Below are 16,194 nucleotides of genomic sequence, written 5' to 3' on the forward strand. Positions count from 1 at the left end.
CTGATTCCGATAAACGAGCGAGAAGATAAACTAGAACGAAGATCGGATCTGAAATCGCTATCAGAAAAATAGCGGAATAAATCTGATTAAAAGGAAAAACGACGAACGGTTGAACAAACGGAGGTTTGTTAACCGAGGCTAACCGGTGATCACGTTCGTTAGGACGAACGGTCCAGTGAACGCTCTCTAAACAAAACCAGAAAGAAAACCGGCGAGAAAAACCGATCTAGGCTTTCGGAAAAGAAAACCGAAACGAAAAACCGATCTAGAAAACCGGAACGGTTTGCAAGAAAAACCGAACCGAGGGGAAAACGGTGACGCAGCGCGGGGCTAGTACCTCGAAGAGGTGAGGGGCTCCAGCAGCGGCGGGTTGGGCGGCGGCGGCGGCACTTGGCGGCGGCGGTGGCAAGCGGCGGCGGCGGTGGCAAGCGGCAGCGGCGGTGGCAAGCGGCGGCGGCGGCGGCGGCGGCGTAGGGCGGCGGCGCGGGTGGTGGTGCTGCGCTTCTTCTGTTGCGAAGAGGAGGGGTTTTGGTTTGATGTTTAGAGGGGGGGGGGTGCTTGGGTATTTATATTGGGGAGGGGGAGGGTTTTGCTTGGAGGAGGGATCAAGGAATAAGAGTAGGATTAGGAATCCTAGGAACAAAAAACGGAATAATGAAACGGGTCCAAATCCTACTAGGATTTGTAAAAGAAAAGGAAACAGAGGGCGGCGACGGCGGCTCCCTGGCGCGGCGGCGCGGGCGCGCGCGCGTGCGGCGTGGCGCGGGCGGCCTGGCGGCTGGCGGCCGGCTGGGCCTTTGGCCCAGTCGCGCTGCGGTCTTTTTTTTAAAAAAAAATCGGTTTCGCGCGCGGAAAAATACAGAAAAGAAAATCTATCGGACTCTGAAATTTACAAAGTAAATTTTCCCCGACTCCAAAAAAATGAGCCGAATAAAATGAACTTTTACTCGGGGCCTAAAATGCAATTTTTCAAAATACGCATTTTTCCCTAAGGCAAATAAACTCCGGGAAAACTCCAAAATTTGATTTATTCATTAAATCTTCATTTTTCCTAAATTTTGGGAAAGTCATATTATTCCCTCTCATATTTTTGATATTGGAAAAATATTTGAAGATAAAATAAATAAAACAAATTGATCCTCTTTTCAAAATTTGAAAGAACTCAAATATGAAAATTTGGAAATCTCCAACTCTCTCCGTGGGTCCTTGAGTTGCGTGAAATTTCTAGGATCAACAAAATGCAAGAAAATATGTGATGCATGATGATCTAATGTATAACATTCCAAATTGAAAATTTGGGATGTTACAACTACACAACCTTCTTCTTGTAGACGTTGTTGGGCCTCCAAGTGCAGAGGTTTGTAGGACAGTAGCAAATTTCCCTCAAGTGGATGACCTAAGGTTTATCAATCCGTGGGAGGCGTAGGATGAAGATGGTCTGTCTCAAGCAACCCTGCAACCAAATAACAAAGAGTCTCTTGTGTGCCTAACACACCCAATAAAAATGGTAGATTATATAGGTGCACTAATTCGGCGAAGAGATGGTGATACAAGTGCAATATGGGTGGTAGATATGGGTTTTTGTAATATGAAAATATAAAAACAGCAAGGTAACTAATGATAAAAGTGAGCACAAACGGTATTGCAATGGTAGGAAATAAGGCATAGGGTTCATACTTTCACTAGTCCAAGTTCTCTAAACAATAATAACATAGATAGATCATATAACAATCCCTCAACATGCAACAAAGTGTCACTCCAAAGCCACTAATAGCGGAGAACAAATGAAGAGATTATGGTAGGGTACGAAACCACCTCAAAGTTATTCTTTCGGATCAATCTATTCAAGAGCTCGTACTAGAATAACACCTTAAGACACAAATCAACCAAAACCCGAATGTCACCTAGATACTCCATTGTCACCTCGATTATCCGTGGGCATGATTATACGATATGCATCACACAATCTCAGATTCATCTATCCAGCCAACACAAAGTACTTCAAAGAGTGCCCCAAAGTTTCTACCGGAGAGTCAAGACGAAAATGTGTGCCATCTCTTATGCATAGGTTCATGGGAGGAACCCCCAAGTTGATCACCAAAACATACATCAAGTGGATCACGTGAATATCCCATTGTCACCACAGATAAGCACGGCAAGACATACATGAAGTGTTCTCAAATCCTTAAAGACTCAATCCGATAAGATAACTTCAAGAGGAAAACTCAATTTATCACAAGAGAGTAGAGGGGGAGAAACATCATCAGATCCAACTATAATAGCAAAGCTCGTGTAACATCCCAAATTTTCAATTTGATATGTTATACATTAGATCATTATTGCATATCATATTTTATTGCATTTTGGCTCGATCCTAGAAATTCTACGCAACTCAAGGACCCACGGAGAGAGTTGGGGATTTCGTTATTTTCATATTTGAGTTTTCTCAATTATTTTATCTTCCATTATTTCTATTATAAAAATATGAGAGAGGGAATAAAACGACTTTCCCAAAATAAAGAAATATTGAGGATTTAGTTGTCACATCCCTGGCTTTACCTTGCACTAGGCTAGCACTTGTGTGTTGCATCATGTTTAAATTTCAATGAATTTGAAATGGGGACATGTGAAAGCCTCAGAGATCATTTCCGAAAATGACCAAGATAGAAATTGCTTCAAATAGGTCCAAGAAAATGTTCATGTTTCTCTCTGAAAATATTGGCCAGAGGTAAAATTCAAATCAATATTTTTCGGAGCATACAAATATTTATTTTGGACATTTGAATTAATTCAGTAATTATTTGCATTGGAGTTATATTTGCTATATATTAAATATAACTCCAATAACTCTGAAAGTTTGTAAGTGGCTTTGAATACCTTTTCAAAGGCCACATAATAATTTTCAGAAGGTTATTAATGATCTGGTATTTAAATAAAATCAAAAACAATTACGGAAAAATAGAAAACAGAAACTAAATAGGAAAACCAGAAAGGAGAAGGGATGCTCACCTGGACCTACCTGGCAGCCCACCTGGCTGGCCCAGCTGGTGGCCTAGCCCACCAGGGCCCATGCCAGTCATCCTCTACCTCTGCCAGTAGGCAGAGGGAGACAGCGCACGCACGCGCCGTGGCGACACGCCACCTCCCTGCCTGCCTGCATCCCTCGCCACCGTGATGCCTCGGGCCTTCTCTTCGGCGCTGCCCCGAACCCCTAGACCCCCTCACTCGTCCCCTTCGTCTCTCCTTCGCCTCTCCCTCTCGCACCACCCGAACGCGCCGCCGCCGCCGACGTGCACCACCACGGCCACGGCCATCCCCGAGCCGCCCCAAGCTATCCTCGAGCTCTGCCACCTTGTTCCCTACCTCCTCACCGAGCCACGCGACCGGAAGGGCTCCGAAGCGCCGCCCCGATGCTTTTCTCCTCCTCGGCCACCAGAGATCCACCTCGCTGCCCTACTCGCTCCGTTGCTTCCCCGAGCTCGCCGTTCACCACGTCGCAACCGCCGTGAGCTCCTGCCCCTGCTCCCCCTCTCCGCTCCCTCTCTCGCACGCGTAGCTATCGAATCCGCCGGAGCCACGAGCTTACCGCCGCCGTGCTAGTCACTGGAGCTCGTGTCCGAGCACTCCATCGTGCTCTGCACGCTCCCAGTAGCACATATCACCCCACCACCGTCCTCCCCGTGCACCACAACACGATCCCGTGCACAACCGAACTTCGGCCACCGCCTTTGAGCTCGTGGCCATCCACTCCGGCCACCCCCGGCCCGGCTACTGCCACCATACGACGCGCTGCAACGCCAGCTACCCGTAGAGACCAACCGCTGCTCAAACCGCTGCTTGTACGCGAAAACCGAGCAACTCCGGCGTGTTGCCGCCACGGTTTTGGTCGCCGCTGGCTGAACTCCGGTGACGCCGACGTGGCACGCTTAATTAGTGTTAATGATCCAACTAATTAACCCCTAGAGCCACTGACAGTGGGACCCACTTAATTAGGTTACCGGCTAACCAAAATAGTTAGATTAATTAATAAAATCTGGTGACCCACGCGTTAGCATTGACCCGCTGACGTGGCTGTTGACCTAGTCCCACCCGTCAGCCACACAAACCAGCACTGTGTCACCGACCAGTGGACCCCACTGGTCAGGTTTGACCCGGACCAGCCCCAGTTAACTTGATGACGTCACACAGATGTCATGCTGACACAATAATCATTTACTAGAATTATTCTTATACAGGAAATTCCAGAAAATAGTCAAAACTTCTAAAATTCATAGTAATTCAACCATAGCTCCAAATCAAACAAATTATGTATGAAAAATTATCAGAAAAATGCAATCTATCCATCTGTACCATTTTCATGCATGACAAACTAAGTTATACCTGCTGTATAACTAAAAACATGTTAGTGGCATTTAAATAACCACATGTGGAGTTTGAATTTGAACCTTGGGTTCAAACCAACTTCATTTAAATCATAGCTAGATGCATTAGCTCAAATCACAGCATATTGCCATGTCATGATCATGCATCATATTGTAGCATTGCATTGATTGTGTTCTTTCTTAGTTGCCGGTGTTTGACCCCTCTCGATAGACGTGGTTTCGACGATGAGATCGATGACACCGATGAAGAGCTATATTATCTTCAGAAGTGGCAGGCAAGCAAAACCCCCTTGTTCATTCCGATACAATCCCACTCTCTCGCTCCTGCTCTCTTTTACTGCATTAGGACAACAACGATTCAATGTTACTTGCTGCGGTAGTTGAACCCCTTTATCCTCTGCATGACCTGTCATTGCCACAGTAAATAGATGAAACCCACTAGCATGAGTAGGAGTTGTTTGAGCCCTGATGTGCCTACTCATTCATGATTGTTTGTCATGCCTGCTATTGCTTAGAGTTGTGTCAGGTCTGATTCATCGGGAATGAATTGGAGGTGTGTGAACATGTCCTACCGTTGAGAGCTAAGTGTGTGAACGCGATTTGGTAAATGTAGCGGTGAGATGCCATGTAGGAGTACATGGTGGGTTGTCTCATTGCAGCTGTCCTCAGGAACTGAGTTCTGTGTTTGTGATCCATGAACAGCTACTACCACACATTGGAATCCTTAATTGACCCTCTCGGCTTCTTAATCACCCTTGTTCTCACTCCAGGAGTTGCAACTAGTTTCTGGTGTTTGTAGGTAGTGTTAGTAGTCTACCAAGTGGCACCCGGTACAGGTGGGCTTGGGACAGAATAGGCACCGTGGCATGGTGTACCAAGCGTACATCCACCCGTCGAGGTGGGCTTGGGAACCCTGCTCACATCGTTTGGGGCCGTGAGCGATACCCCGGCCGGATCTCCTTGCGGATGGAACCCGAATAGGCGATAAACCTGGACAAGAGACTTGAGTGTTTAGGTAGGCCGTGGCCGACTCTCTCGCCCGGCTTCCGCTTGAAGGTTGCCGAGATACATGACGTGTACAGGGCGATAAGTGGCGAGAGAGTGTGTGAAGAAGTACACCCCTGCAGGGTTATCATTATCTATTCGAATAGCCGGATTCCTCGGATATGGAAACTTGGACCCCTTGCATAGTTCATAGACAAGTGAAAGTGGATACTCTAAAACTCGCAAGATAAGTGTGAGTGCTATGGACAGCGTTCTCGTAGGGAGACGGGAGCGGATCCATAGTGGTGTATTGATATGGTGAATATGTGGACTCGTGTGCGCCACCTCAAAAGAGTTACATTGCAGTCGTAGTTCAGGATAGCCACCGAGTCAAAGCTGGCTTGCTGCAGTTAAACCCCACCATTCCCCTTGTTGATAAGATGCATATGTAGTTAGTTCTGATGTAAGTCTTGCTGGGTACATTTGTACTCACGTTTGCCTATTTTATGTTTTTGCAGAGAGACTTCAGTCTCGCTAGTAGTTCCGCTTGGACTTCGACGTTTAGCTTGATACCTCAGCTACGATCTTGTGCCCTCGGCAGGATCTGGTAGATAGTCAGGCTTCTAAGCCTTTTTCATTTGTAGATGTCTGTACCCAGACATGTTAGGCTTCCGCATGTGCTTTGATTTGTATGCTCTGAATGTTGGGTCATGAGACCTATGTTTGTAATATCTCGCTCCTCGGAGCCTATTGAATAAATACTTGAGTCGTAGAGTCATGTTGTGATGCCATGTTGTATTTGCACATATCGAGCATATTGTGTGTATGTTATTGAAATGCTTGGTATGTGTGGGATCTGACTATCTAGTTGTTTATCTTTAGTAGCCTCTCTTACCGGGAAATGTCTCCTAGTGTCTCCACTGAGCCATGGTAGCTTGCTACTGCTCCGGAACACTTAGTCTGGCCGGCATGTGTCCTTCTTCGTTCCTGTGTCTGTCCCTTCGGGGAAATGTCACGCGATGAATACCGGAGTCCTGCTAGCCTAGTGCTACAGCCTGGATTCACTCGTTGATGACCGACATGTTCGATGCTGGGTCATGGATGCCTGTCCCTGTAAGTTTGTGCCACTTTGGGTTTACGACTAGCCATGTCAGCCTGGGCTCCTTATCATATTGATGCTAGCGACACTATCATATACGTGTGCCAAAAGGCGCAAACGGTCCCGGGCAAAGGTAAGGCGACACCCGTGGGAATACCGTGCGTGAGGCCGCAAAGTGATATGAGGTGTTACATGCTAGATCGATGTGGCATTGAGGCGGGGTCCTGACATTAATATTAAAATCAAATAAGATTTTATTTCGGAGTTTTATCGCTATTTTATTTGAATTAGGAAAAATGCAAATTTTTCAAAATTGCATTTTGGCCCCAAATAAATGTTCATCTTGTCCGGCTTGATTTTAGAGGACGGGGAAAATTTATTTCGGGATTTTTGCAGTCTGTTTATTATTTCTTTTATTTGTTTTTTTGCATAATTTTTTTAAAAAAAAAGCGAACCGACTCGGGCCGCCGTGGGCGATCCGGACACCTCTTCGCCTGGCCTTTAAAAGCCCCCCGAGCCGCCCCAGCCCACCCCAGCACACTGCGCCCCGAAACCCTAACCCTAAGCCGCCGCAGCCGCCGCCTCCCGCGCCGCGCGCTGCTGCCGCCGCTACCCGCCGGACCCCGCCGCCCTCGCCAGAGGTAGCCCCGCGCCGCCGGCGGTTTTCTTTAATAGATCGGTTTTTATATAACCGCGGTTGTTTTCTTTAATATATCGGTTTTTATTTTTTCCCTGTTTAGTTTATTTAGCAAATGCCCGTTTGTTCGTTCGTTCGTTTTAACGAACGGTTTTCATCTTTTAGCCGCAGATAGGAATGTTCGTTCGTTAGCCTGTTCGTCCATTTTTTTCTTTTTCTCGGATTTTCCGCGATTATTTCTGATCCGATTTTCATTCTAGTATAACTTTTCGCTCGTTTATCAGAATTAGGTGATTGAAGCGCCTAGAGTTTCGTCTCGAAACCCTCTTTCCGTTTAACCAACTTAAACAAGTTTTTGGTATTGTAAAATTTGACTTAGTTCCATATTAGTAAACGAAGCTTGTTTCTTTCGCTGTTTGAGTTTCGTTGCTTCGTATGATTTGATCCTTTTTGCAAACCGGACTTATTAAGTTGAAATTTCTGGTTAGATATTTTATTTGAGTTTTACATGTGCACTAGATGAGTGCTTATTGTATGCTTGTTTGTTTGCAATAGAGTATCCGGAGTGTTTGTATGCTTCGTCTTATTGTATGCTCTAGGTTTTGCGGGTCATCAGCAAGGCAAGTAACACTTTGATCATACCTCTTTACTACCCAGTTTTATTGCATTAGATCAATCCTCAAACAATTGCATGATTAGGATCTCTTTTAACATCTGGGTATTGGGAAGTAGATGAGGTAGTACCTATTACCTATTTTATTTATCAAACCTTTGGGAGTTACTTCTATGTTTGCTTATATTGCTATGCTATGCTAGTAGACGTGGATTGGGTGAGTCTATCCATGACAGATGTGAGATTTATATTTAATTGTTTACTTAAGGTGTCAACTTAAATTCACATCTGGGTGGATTGAGGCACCTGGGGAACCCAGTGTTGCCTGTATTTTTGGAAATCCTGTGGTACCGTGTGATTCTCCTATGGGCCGCCACCCAGGCTCAAAGGGATCATGAGATTATTCATGCTAGAAACTTCCATGTGCAGCCGCAAGCTACTATGGGCTCTAGCATAGTTGAGTATGTTGTGTTAGCTCTTGAAGAGGTAGATTAGCAGACGTAGGGGATGTAGGTCGTACTGTCTACCAGGAGTGGAGAGTCAATGCTTCTGAAAGACTGTGTCTCGGTCATCCGTTTCTCAAACACCCTGTAGTGTGAGAAATCAAGCGGAGGAGATCGATTCTTGTGAGGAAAAGTGCACAAACCTCTGCAGCGTGTATAAACTAATCATGGTTAGCCGTGTCCCCGGTTATGGACGTTTTGAGTATCTAGTACATGGATTATCATGTGAATATCATCATGTTACTTAATTTAATTTTGTTGGGTTAATGATGATGCCTAATTGGGATTGAGTTCGAGGAACCTTCTCAATGTTTAACAACCACCATGATAGTTAAATAAAACTTATTCCTTTGTAGTAGGGAAAAATTGGCTTTATGCAAAACTGTAACCATAGAGCTTTCCACCAGCCATATATGCATGTAGTGATAGCATTATTCTATTCATTACTCTCTATTTGTTACATTGCCAGCATATTCCATGTGCTGACCCGTTTTCGGGCTGCAACGTTCTTGTTGCAGACTTTTCAAACGACGAGTAAGGTGCCTTAGGTCGTGATCTTATACTCAGTGATGCCGTTGGAGTTGATGGACTCGCTTATCTTCCAAGCCTTCCGCTGTTATCGTTATTGGATGGCCTTAAGCCATATTTATTGTAATAAGTTCTATTTTGAGACATTCGATGTAATAAGTGTGTGATTGATACTCTGTTATAAATCCTTCAAGTACTGTGCGTGTCAGCATTACTGATCCAGGGATGACACTGATGCACAGAGATCAGACTGTTTGAGGTATGGTCGCTACAAGATGGTATCAGAGCACACGTTGACTGTAGGACACGACCACTAAGCTAAAGCCCTAGATCACTACTCTCTCTTCTCATTTCTGACTCCTCATATTTTCTACTCTTTTAGGATGGCGGATGCAAGGAACAAGTTCACGCAACCGAATGAAGATACACCCTTCAGATGCCAGTTGAAGGAAGTTACTAGATACCTGAACATCGGAGTACCAAGCTTCACCGGGACCTACATCGCCACTTTACCAGAAGAGGAGCATTGGATGATTCAAGTTCAAGTTCTAGGAAGGACATTCATGCCCGCCACTGAGCCCATAGAGTTTTCCTTTGATGCACCAACCTGGAGTCTAGGAAAGAGCATGGCAGCCCACATCACCATGGGACGCATTGGAGAAGTTTACCACAAGGACCTCAAGGATACTCTCTACTAGATTTGTGGGCGCCGAGATGAGCAATGGGAGATGATCAGCACCAGGAAGGATAGATCAATTGCGGCTTTCATCTAGGAGTTAAACCAGCACATTTGTCGCCAGGAGAACCAGATGTGTGCAGGCATGATAGATCTGAAGAAGGCTATGACCAAGATCACAAAACTGGAGGAAGAACTTAAGTCTACACGCGATGGTTATGAAATAGCAACGCTCGTGGAGAATAATGATGATCTGAAGAAGAAGCTAAAAGTATTTATGGGATTCCCCGCGACTTGAGGAGAAGACGATGATTGCACTTGCCCAGAGAACTACATCATCATCGACGACACTGACTCGGACCCAGATGATAGCGATGATGACTTTGTTGATGAAGCTGGAGCAGATATCATGGAGTCTTCGACCGATCAATTTTTCTAGTCGACCACCATAACAATAGTAGTATTCCCCTATGTATATAGTATAGTCCGAGCACTTTTGTAACTATAGTTAGACCGCTATATGCCCTTGTTTGAATTGATTGAAGTGATATTGTTTGCATTTGTCTCATGTGCATATTGGGTATTTTTTTCCTCTAGACCTCATTCTATTGTATATTCTCATCTTTTCTAAACCCTCAGATGCCTCCGAGACGTGACAATGGATTTGCTTTCCCACCGGAGCTCACTCAGTTGATCCAGCAGCAGAATGCATTGATGCAGATGCTAGTCCAAAATCAGAATCAGGGGAACAACAACAACAACAACAACAACAACAACAACAACAACAACAACAACAACAACAACAACAACAACAACAACAACAACAACAACAACAACAACAACAATAACAACAACAACCCACCACCATCACTTGTTGATCACTTAGCCCGTTTCTTGAGGCTGAATCCGCCGGTGTTCTCCAGTAGCACCGAGCCGATAGTTGCAGATGATTGGCTCCGCAAGATGGGAAGGGAGTTGACCACTGCAGGATGCACAGATGCGGAGAAGGTGCGTTTTGCCGCACATTAGCTTGATGGACCCGCAGCATCATGGTGGGAGAATTTCACAGCCACTTATCGCATCGACACTGTCACATGGGATCAGTTTCAACAGGCTTTCCATACCGCTCATGTTTCAGCAGGAGCTATGGCCATGAAGAAGCATGAGTTTCGCAACTTGCGCCAAGGAGGACGTACTGTTGGCCAGTATGTGGATGACTTTAGTAAGTTAGCACATTATGCCCCAGATGACGTTGCGACGGATGCAACTAAGCAGGAGAAGTTTCTGGAAGGACTGAATGACGAGCTGAGCATGCATTTGATGGTGGCAACCTTCAACAACTACCAGGAGTTGGTAGACCGAGATCTCATGATTGAAGGGAAGCAGTAGCAGATTGACAACCGCAAGATGAAGTATGGACAAGGGAAGTACAATTTTGGAGCTCAGCAGAAGCCTCGTTTTACCCCGAACTCGGGAGGACCTTTTCAGCATACCCATGGAGGAGGAAGTTCTCACAACCATAGTGGCCCCAAGAATGGTAATGGGAATGGAGGAAGCAACGGACAGAATCATGCCAACCCATAACACCAGCCAAGAGGGATCTGAGCCACATTACCTATTACAAATGCCAGAAGACTGTACATTATGCCATTGAATGTCCTGAAGCGAAGATTGCAAATGGCAATGGGAGCTCTGGGAAGAAGCCCAACCGTTTCAACAAAGGACAGGTGAACCACGTTAGCGTGGAGGAGGTTGAAGCCTAGCCAGATGCAGTAATAGGTAAGTTTTTGGTTAAGTCATTTACTGCAATCGTGCTTTTTGATACTGGTGCATCGCATTCATACATATCAAGGGGATTTGTGGATAAGTATAAACTGCCAACCCAAGCCCTTAGGTCGCCCATGTTAGTAACCTCGCCAGGAGTAGAGTATATGGCTAGTCTATGGTGTGATCGGTTACCATTAAGGATTGGTAACCATGTGTTTCCCTCAGACCTAATAATATTGGAATCGCAAGGACTGGATGTGATATTAGGCATGGATTGGTTATCGAAGTATGGAGGGAACATTGAATGCGCCAGTAAGTCGATTTTGCTTACCACGCCAGAAGGAAGAAGGATCAAGTATGTATCCCGGCATGTGCCGAAGAGGACTCAAGTAAATTCCTTATCAGGAGTTGTACAGGAGGAAGTACCAGTGGTGAAGGATTTCCCTGAAGTATTTCCAGAGGAGTTGCCAGGCATGCCACCAGATAGAGAAATTGAGTTTTTGATTGAGCTTTTGCCGGGCACAGGACCAATATCTAAGAGACCGTACACGATGCTCGCAAAAGATTTGGAGGAAATTAAGAAGCAGATTAAGGAGTTACTGGATAAAGGCTATATTCGCCCAAGTTCTTCACCTTGGGGATCACCAGTGCTTCTAGTGGAGAAGAAGGATGGATCGTTGAGAATGGTTGTTGATTATCAAGGACTGAATGAAGTGACAATCAAGAACTAGTACCCGCTGCCGATGATCAATGACTTGTTTGACCAATTGCAAGGAGCTAAGGTATTTTCCAAGATCGATCTGCGATCAGGATACCACCAGTTGAAGATTCGAGAGCAGGATATACCTAAGACGGCTTTTACCACCAGGTACGGGCTGTATGAGTATACTGTTATGTCATTTGGTTTGACTAACGCACCTGCCTATTTCATGAACATGATGAACAGGGTGTTTATGGAGTTTCTGGATAAGTTCATCATGGTGTTCATAGATGATATTTTGGTCTACTCGAAGAATGAAGAAGAGCATAAGGAGCATTTGCATTTGGTACTCGGGAAGCTCAGAGTACATCAGTTATACGCCAAGTTCAGCAAATGTGAGTTTTGGTTGAAGGAAGTTGGATTCCTCGGACATGTTATATCTGGAGAAGGAATATCAGTAGACCCCACCAAGGTTGTCACCGTGACAAATTGGGAATCCCCCACATCAGTTGGAGAGATCCGGAGTTTCCTTCGACTCGCAGGATACTACTGAAGGTTCATTGAGAATTTCTCGAAGATTGTGAAGCCCATGACGGAGTTGTTGAAGAAGGACACCAAGTTCAAATGGACTGAGCAATGTGAGGCCAGTTTCTAGGAGTTGAATAAACATTGGTTACATCACCCGTGTTTATCCTGCCTGATCAGCGCAAGGATTATGAAGTATATTGCGACGCTTCTTGTCGAGGACTTGGAGCAGTGGTTATGCAGGAGGGAAGAGTTGTTTCTTATGCCTCATGACAGCTTAAACCCCATGAGTTAAATGATGCCACCCATGATTTGGAGTTAGCATCCGTAGTGCACGCATTGAAGACTTGGAGACATTTTCTCATCGGAAACCATTGTGAGGTGTACACGGAACACAAGAGTTTGAACTACATCTTCATGCAGAAGGAGTTGAATCTCAGGCAAAGGAGATGGTTGGAGCTCATCAAGGATTATGATATGAGATTGCATTATCACCCCTGAAAGGCTAACATAGTAGCTGATGCGTTGAGCCGCAAGAGCCATGTCAACACACTCATGAGCGGAGACTTACAGAAGGAGTTAGCCAAGGATCTTCGCGAGCTATGTTTGGAGATAGTTCCGAGAGGCAATGTTGCAGCGTTGGAAATTCAGTCTACATTGATGGATAAGATCAGAGAAGCTCAGAAGACTGACAAGGAGATTGTCGAGATAAAGGAGAAGATGAGCGAAGGAAAAGCTAAAGGTTTTCATAACGATGAGCATGACACCTTATGGTTTGAGGACCACGTTTATGTGCCTAATGACCCGGAGATCAGGAAGTACCAAGATGTATTTGGATTTGAAGGACACTTTCTGGTAGACCAGAATGAAGAAGGATATTGAGGAGTATGTAGCAGTTTGTGATGTATGCCAGAGAGTGAAGGCAGAGCATCAGAAGCCAACAGGATTGCTACAGCCATTGCCGATACCCGAATGGAAGTGGGATAAGCTAGGCATGGATTTTATCACGGGATTGCCCGGGACTCGTTCAGGCTATGACTCGATATGGGTTGTAGTCGATCGTTTGACGAAGGTAGCTCATTTCATTCAAGTGTAGACCACTTACACCAGTGCTAAGTTAGCAAAGATATACATGACCAGGATCGTATGTCTGCATGGAGTTCCAAGGAGCATTGTATCAGACAGAGGAACCCAGTTTACCTCAAAGTTCTGGAATCAGTTGCGTGAAACTTTGTGTACCAGGCTAGAGTTCAGTACAACCTTCCATCCGCAGACAGATGGACAGACCGAGAGAGTTAATCAGATTCTAGAGGACATGCTAAGAGATTGTGCGCTAGATTATGGATCTAGTTGGGACGACAATTTACCATACGCACAGTTCTCTTACAACAACAGTTATCAATCCAGTTTGAAGATGGCCCCTTTCGAAGCTCCATACGGAAGGAGGTGCAGGACACCGATGTTGTGGGATGAAGTTGGAGACCGCCAGTTGTTTGGACCAGATTTGGTTAAGGAGTGTGAATAGAAGGTGAAGTTGATTCATGATAGGCTCAAGGTAGCCCAGTCCAGGCAGAAGAGCTATGCAAATTCTAAACACAAGGAGACAGTTTATGAAGTCGGAGACAGTGTTTATCTTCGTGTATCCCCACATCGAGGAGTTAAGCGCTTTGGAGTTAAGGGAAAGTTAGCGCCACGTTTTGTAGGACCATACAAAGTTCTGGAGCATATGGGAGAAGTTGCTTACAAGTTGGAATTGCCCGAAGGATTGTCAGGAGTTCACGATGTGTTCCATGTTTCCCAGTTAAAAAGTGCCACGCAGAGATGGCTGATATACCGCTCAGAGATACAATGCCATTGGAAGCAATTCAGTTGGATAGTGATTTGACCTATGAGGAGAAACTAGTCAAGATTCTCGAATATGCCAGCTGAGTCACGCGCAGCAAGGTTATCAAGTTTTGCAAAGTTCAGTGAAGCCACCATACCGAAGATGAAGCCACCTGGGAGCGAGAAGAAGATCTACTAAAGGACCACCCTCACCTATTTTCTAGCCAACCCGAATCTCGAGGGCGAGATTCGTCTTAAGGAGGGTAGGTTTGTAACATCCGAAATTTTCAATTTGGAATGTTATACATTAGATCATCATTGCATATCATATTTTATTACATTTTGGCTCGATCCTAGAAATTCTACGCAACTCAAGGACCCACGGAGAGAGTTGGGGATTTTGTTTTTTTCATATTTGTGTTTTCTCAAATTTAGAAAATAGGATCATTCGATTTTAATTATTTTATCTTCAATTATTTCTATTATAAAAATACGAGAGAGGGAATAAAATGACTTCCCAAAATAAAGAATTTTTGAGGATTTAATATTAAAATCAAATAAGGTTTTATTTCAGAGATTTATCGCTATTTTATTTGAATTAGGAAAAATGCGCGTTTTTCAAAATTGCATTTAGGCCCCAAATAAATGTTCATGATTGTCCGGCCTGATTTTAGAGGACATGGAAAGTTTATTTTGGGATTTTTAGAGTCCGTTTAGTATTTCTTTTATTTGTTTTTCTGCGCGAAATTATTTTAAAAAACGCGAACCGACTTGGGACGCCGTGGGCGACCCGAAACCCTCTTCGGCCGGCCTTTAAAAGCCGCCCGAGCCACCCTAGACCACCCCAGCCCACCGCAACCCCAAACCCTAACCCTAAGCCACGGCCGCCGCCGCCACCGCCCGCGTCACCCACTACTGCTGCCTCCGCTGCCGACCGCCGCCACCCGCCGGACCCCGCCGCCCTCGCCGGAGGTAGCCCCGCGCCGCCGACGGTTTTCTTCAAAAAACCGCTCAGTTTTTTATATAACCGCGGTTGTTTTTTTAATAGATTGGTTTTTATATTTTTCCCGGTTTAGTTTATTTAGCGAACGCCCGTTCATTCGTTCATTTTAACGAACAATTTTCGTCTTTTAGCCGCACACAGCGAATGTTCGTTCGTTAGCCTGTTCGTCCATTTTTTCTTTTTCTCGGATTTTTCGCGATTATTTATTATCGTGATTTCTGATCCGATTTGCGTTCTAGTATAACTTTTCGCTCGTTTATCGGAATTAGGCGATTCAAGCGCCTAGAGTTTCATCTCGAAACCCTCTTTCCGTTTAACCAACTCAAAAAAGTTTTTGCGACTTTAGAAGTTTACTTAGGTCCAGATTAGTAAACAAAGCTTGTTTCTTTCGTTGTTTGAGTTTCGCTGCTTTGTTGATTTGATTCTTTTTGCAAACCGGAGTTCTTAAGTTGAACTTTCTGGTTAGATCTTTTATTTGAGTTTTACCTATGCATTAGATGAGTGCTTATTGTATGCTTGTTTGTATGCGATAGAGTACCCGGATTGCACCGCTTGCTAGTACGAGTCTCTAGGTTTTGCGAATCATCAGCAAGGCAAGTAACACTTTGATCATACCTCTTTACTACCCAGATTTATTGCATTAGATCAATCCTCAAACAATTGCATGATTAGGATCTGTTTTAACATGTGGGTATTGGGAAGTAGATGAGGTAGTACCTATTACCCGTTTTATTTATCAAACCTTTGGGAGTTACTTCTACGTTTGCTTATATTGCTATGCTATGCTAGTAGACGTGGATTGGGTGAGTGTATCCATGACAGATGTGAGATTGTTATTTAATAGTTTACTTAAGGTGGCAACTTAAATTCACATCTGGGTGGATTGAGGCACCTAGGGAACCCAGTGTTGCCTGTATTTTTGGAAATCCTGGGGTACCGTGTGATTCTCCTAT

Source organism: Triticum aestivum, chromosome 3B (genome assembly GCF_018294505.1).
Source record: "Triticum aestivum cultivar Chinese Spring chromosome 3B, IWGSC CS RefSeq v2.1, whole genome shotgun sequence".
NCBI lineage: Eukaryota > Viridiplantae > Streptophyta > Magnoliopsida > Poales > Poaceae > Triticum > Triticum aestivum.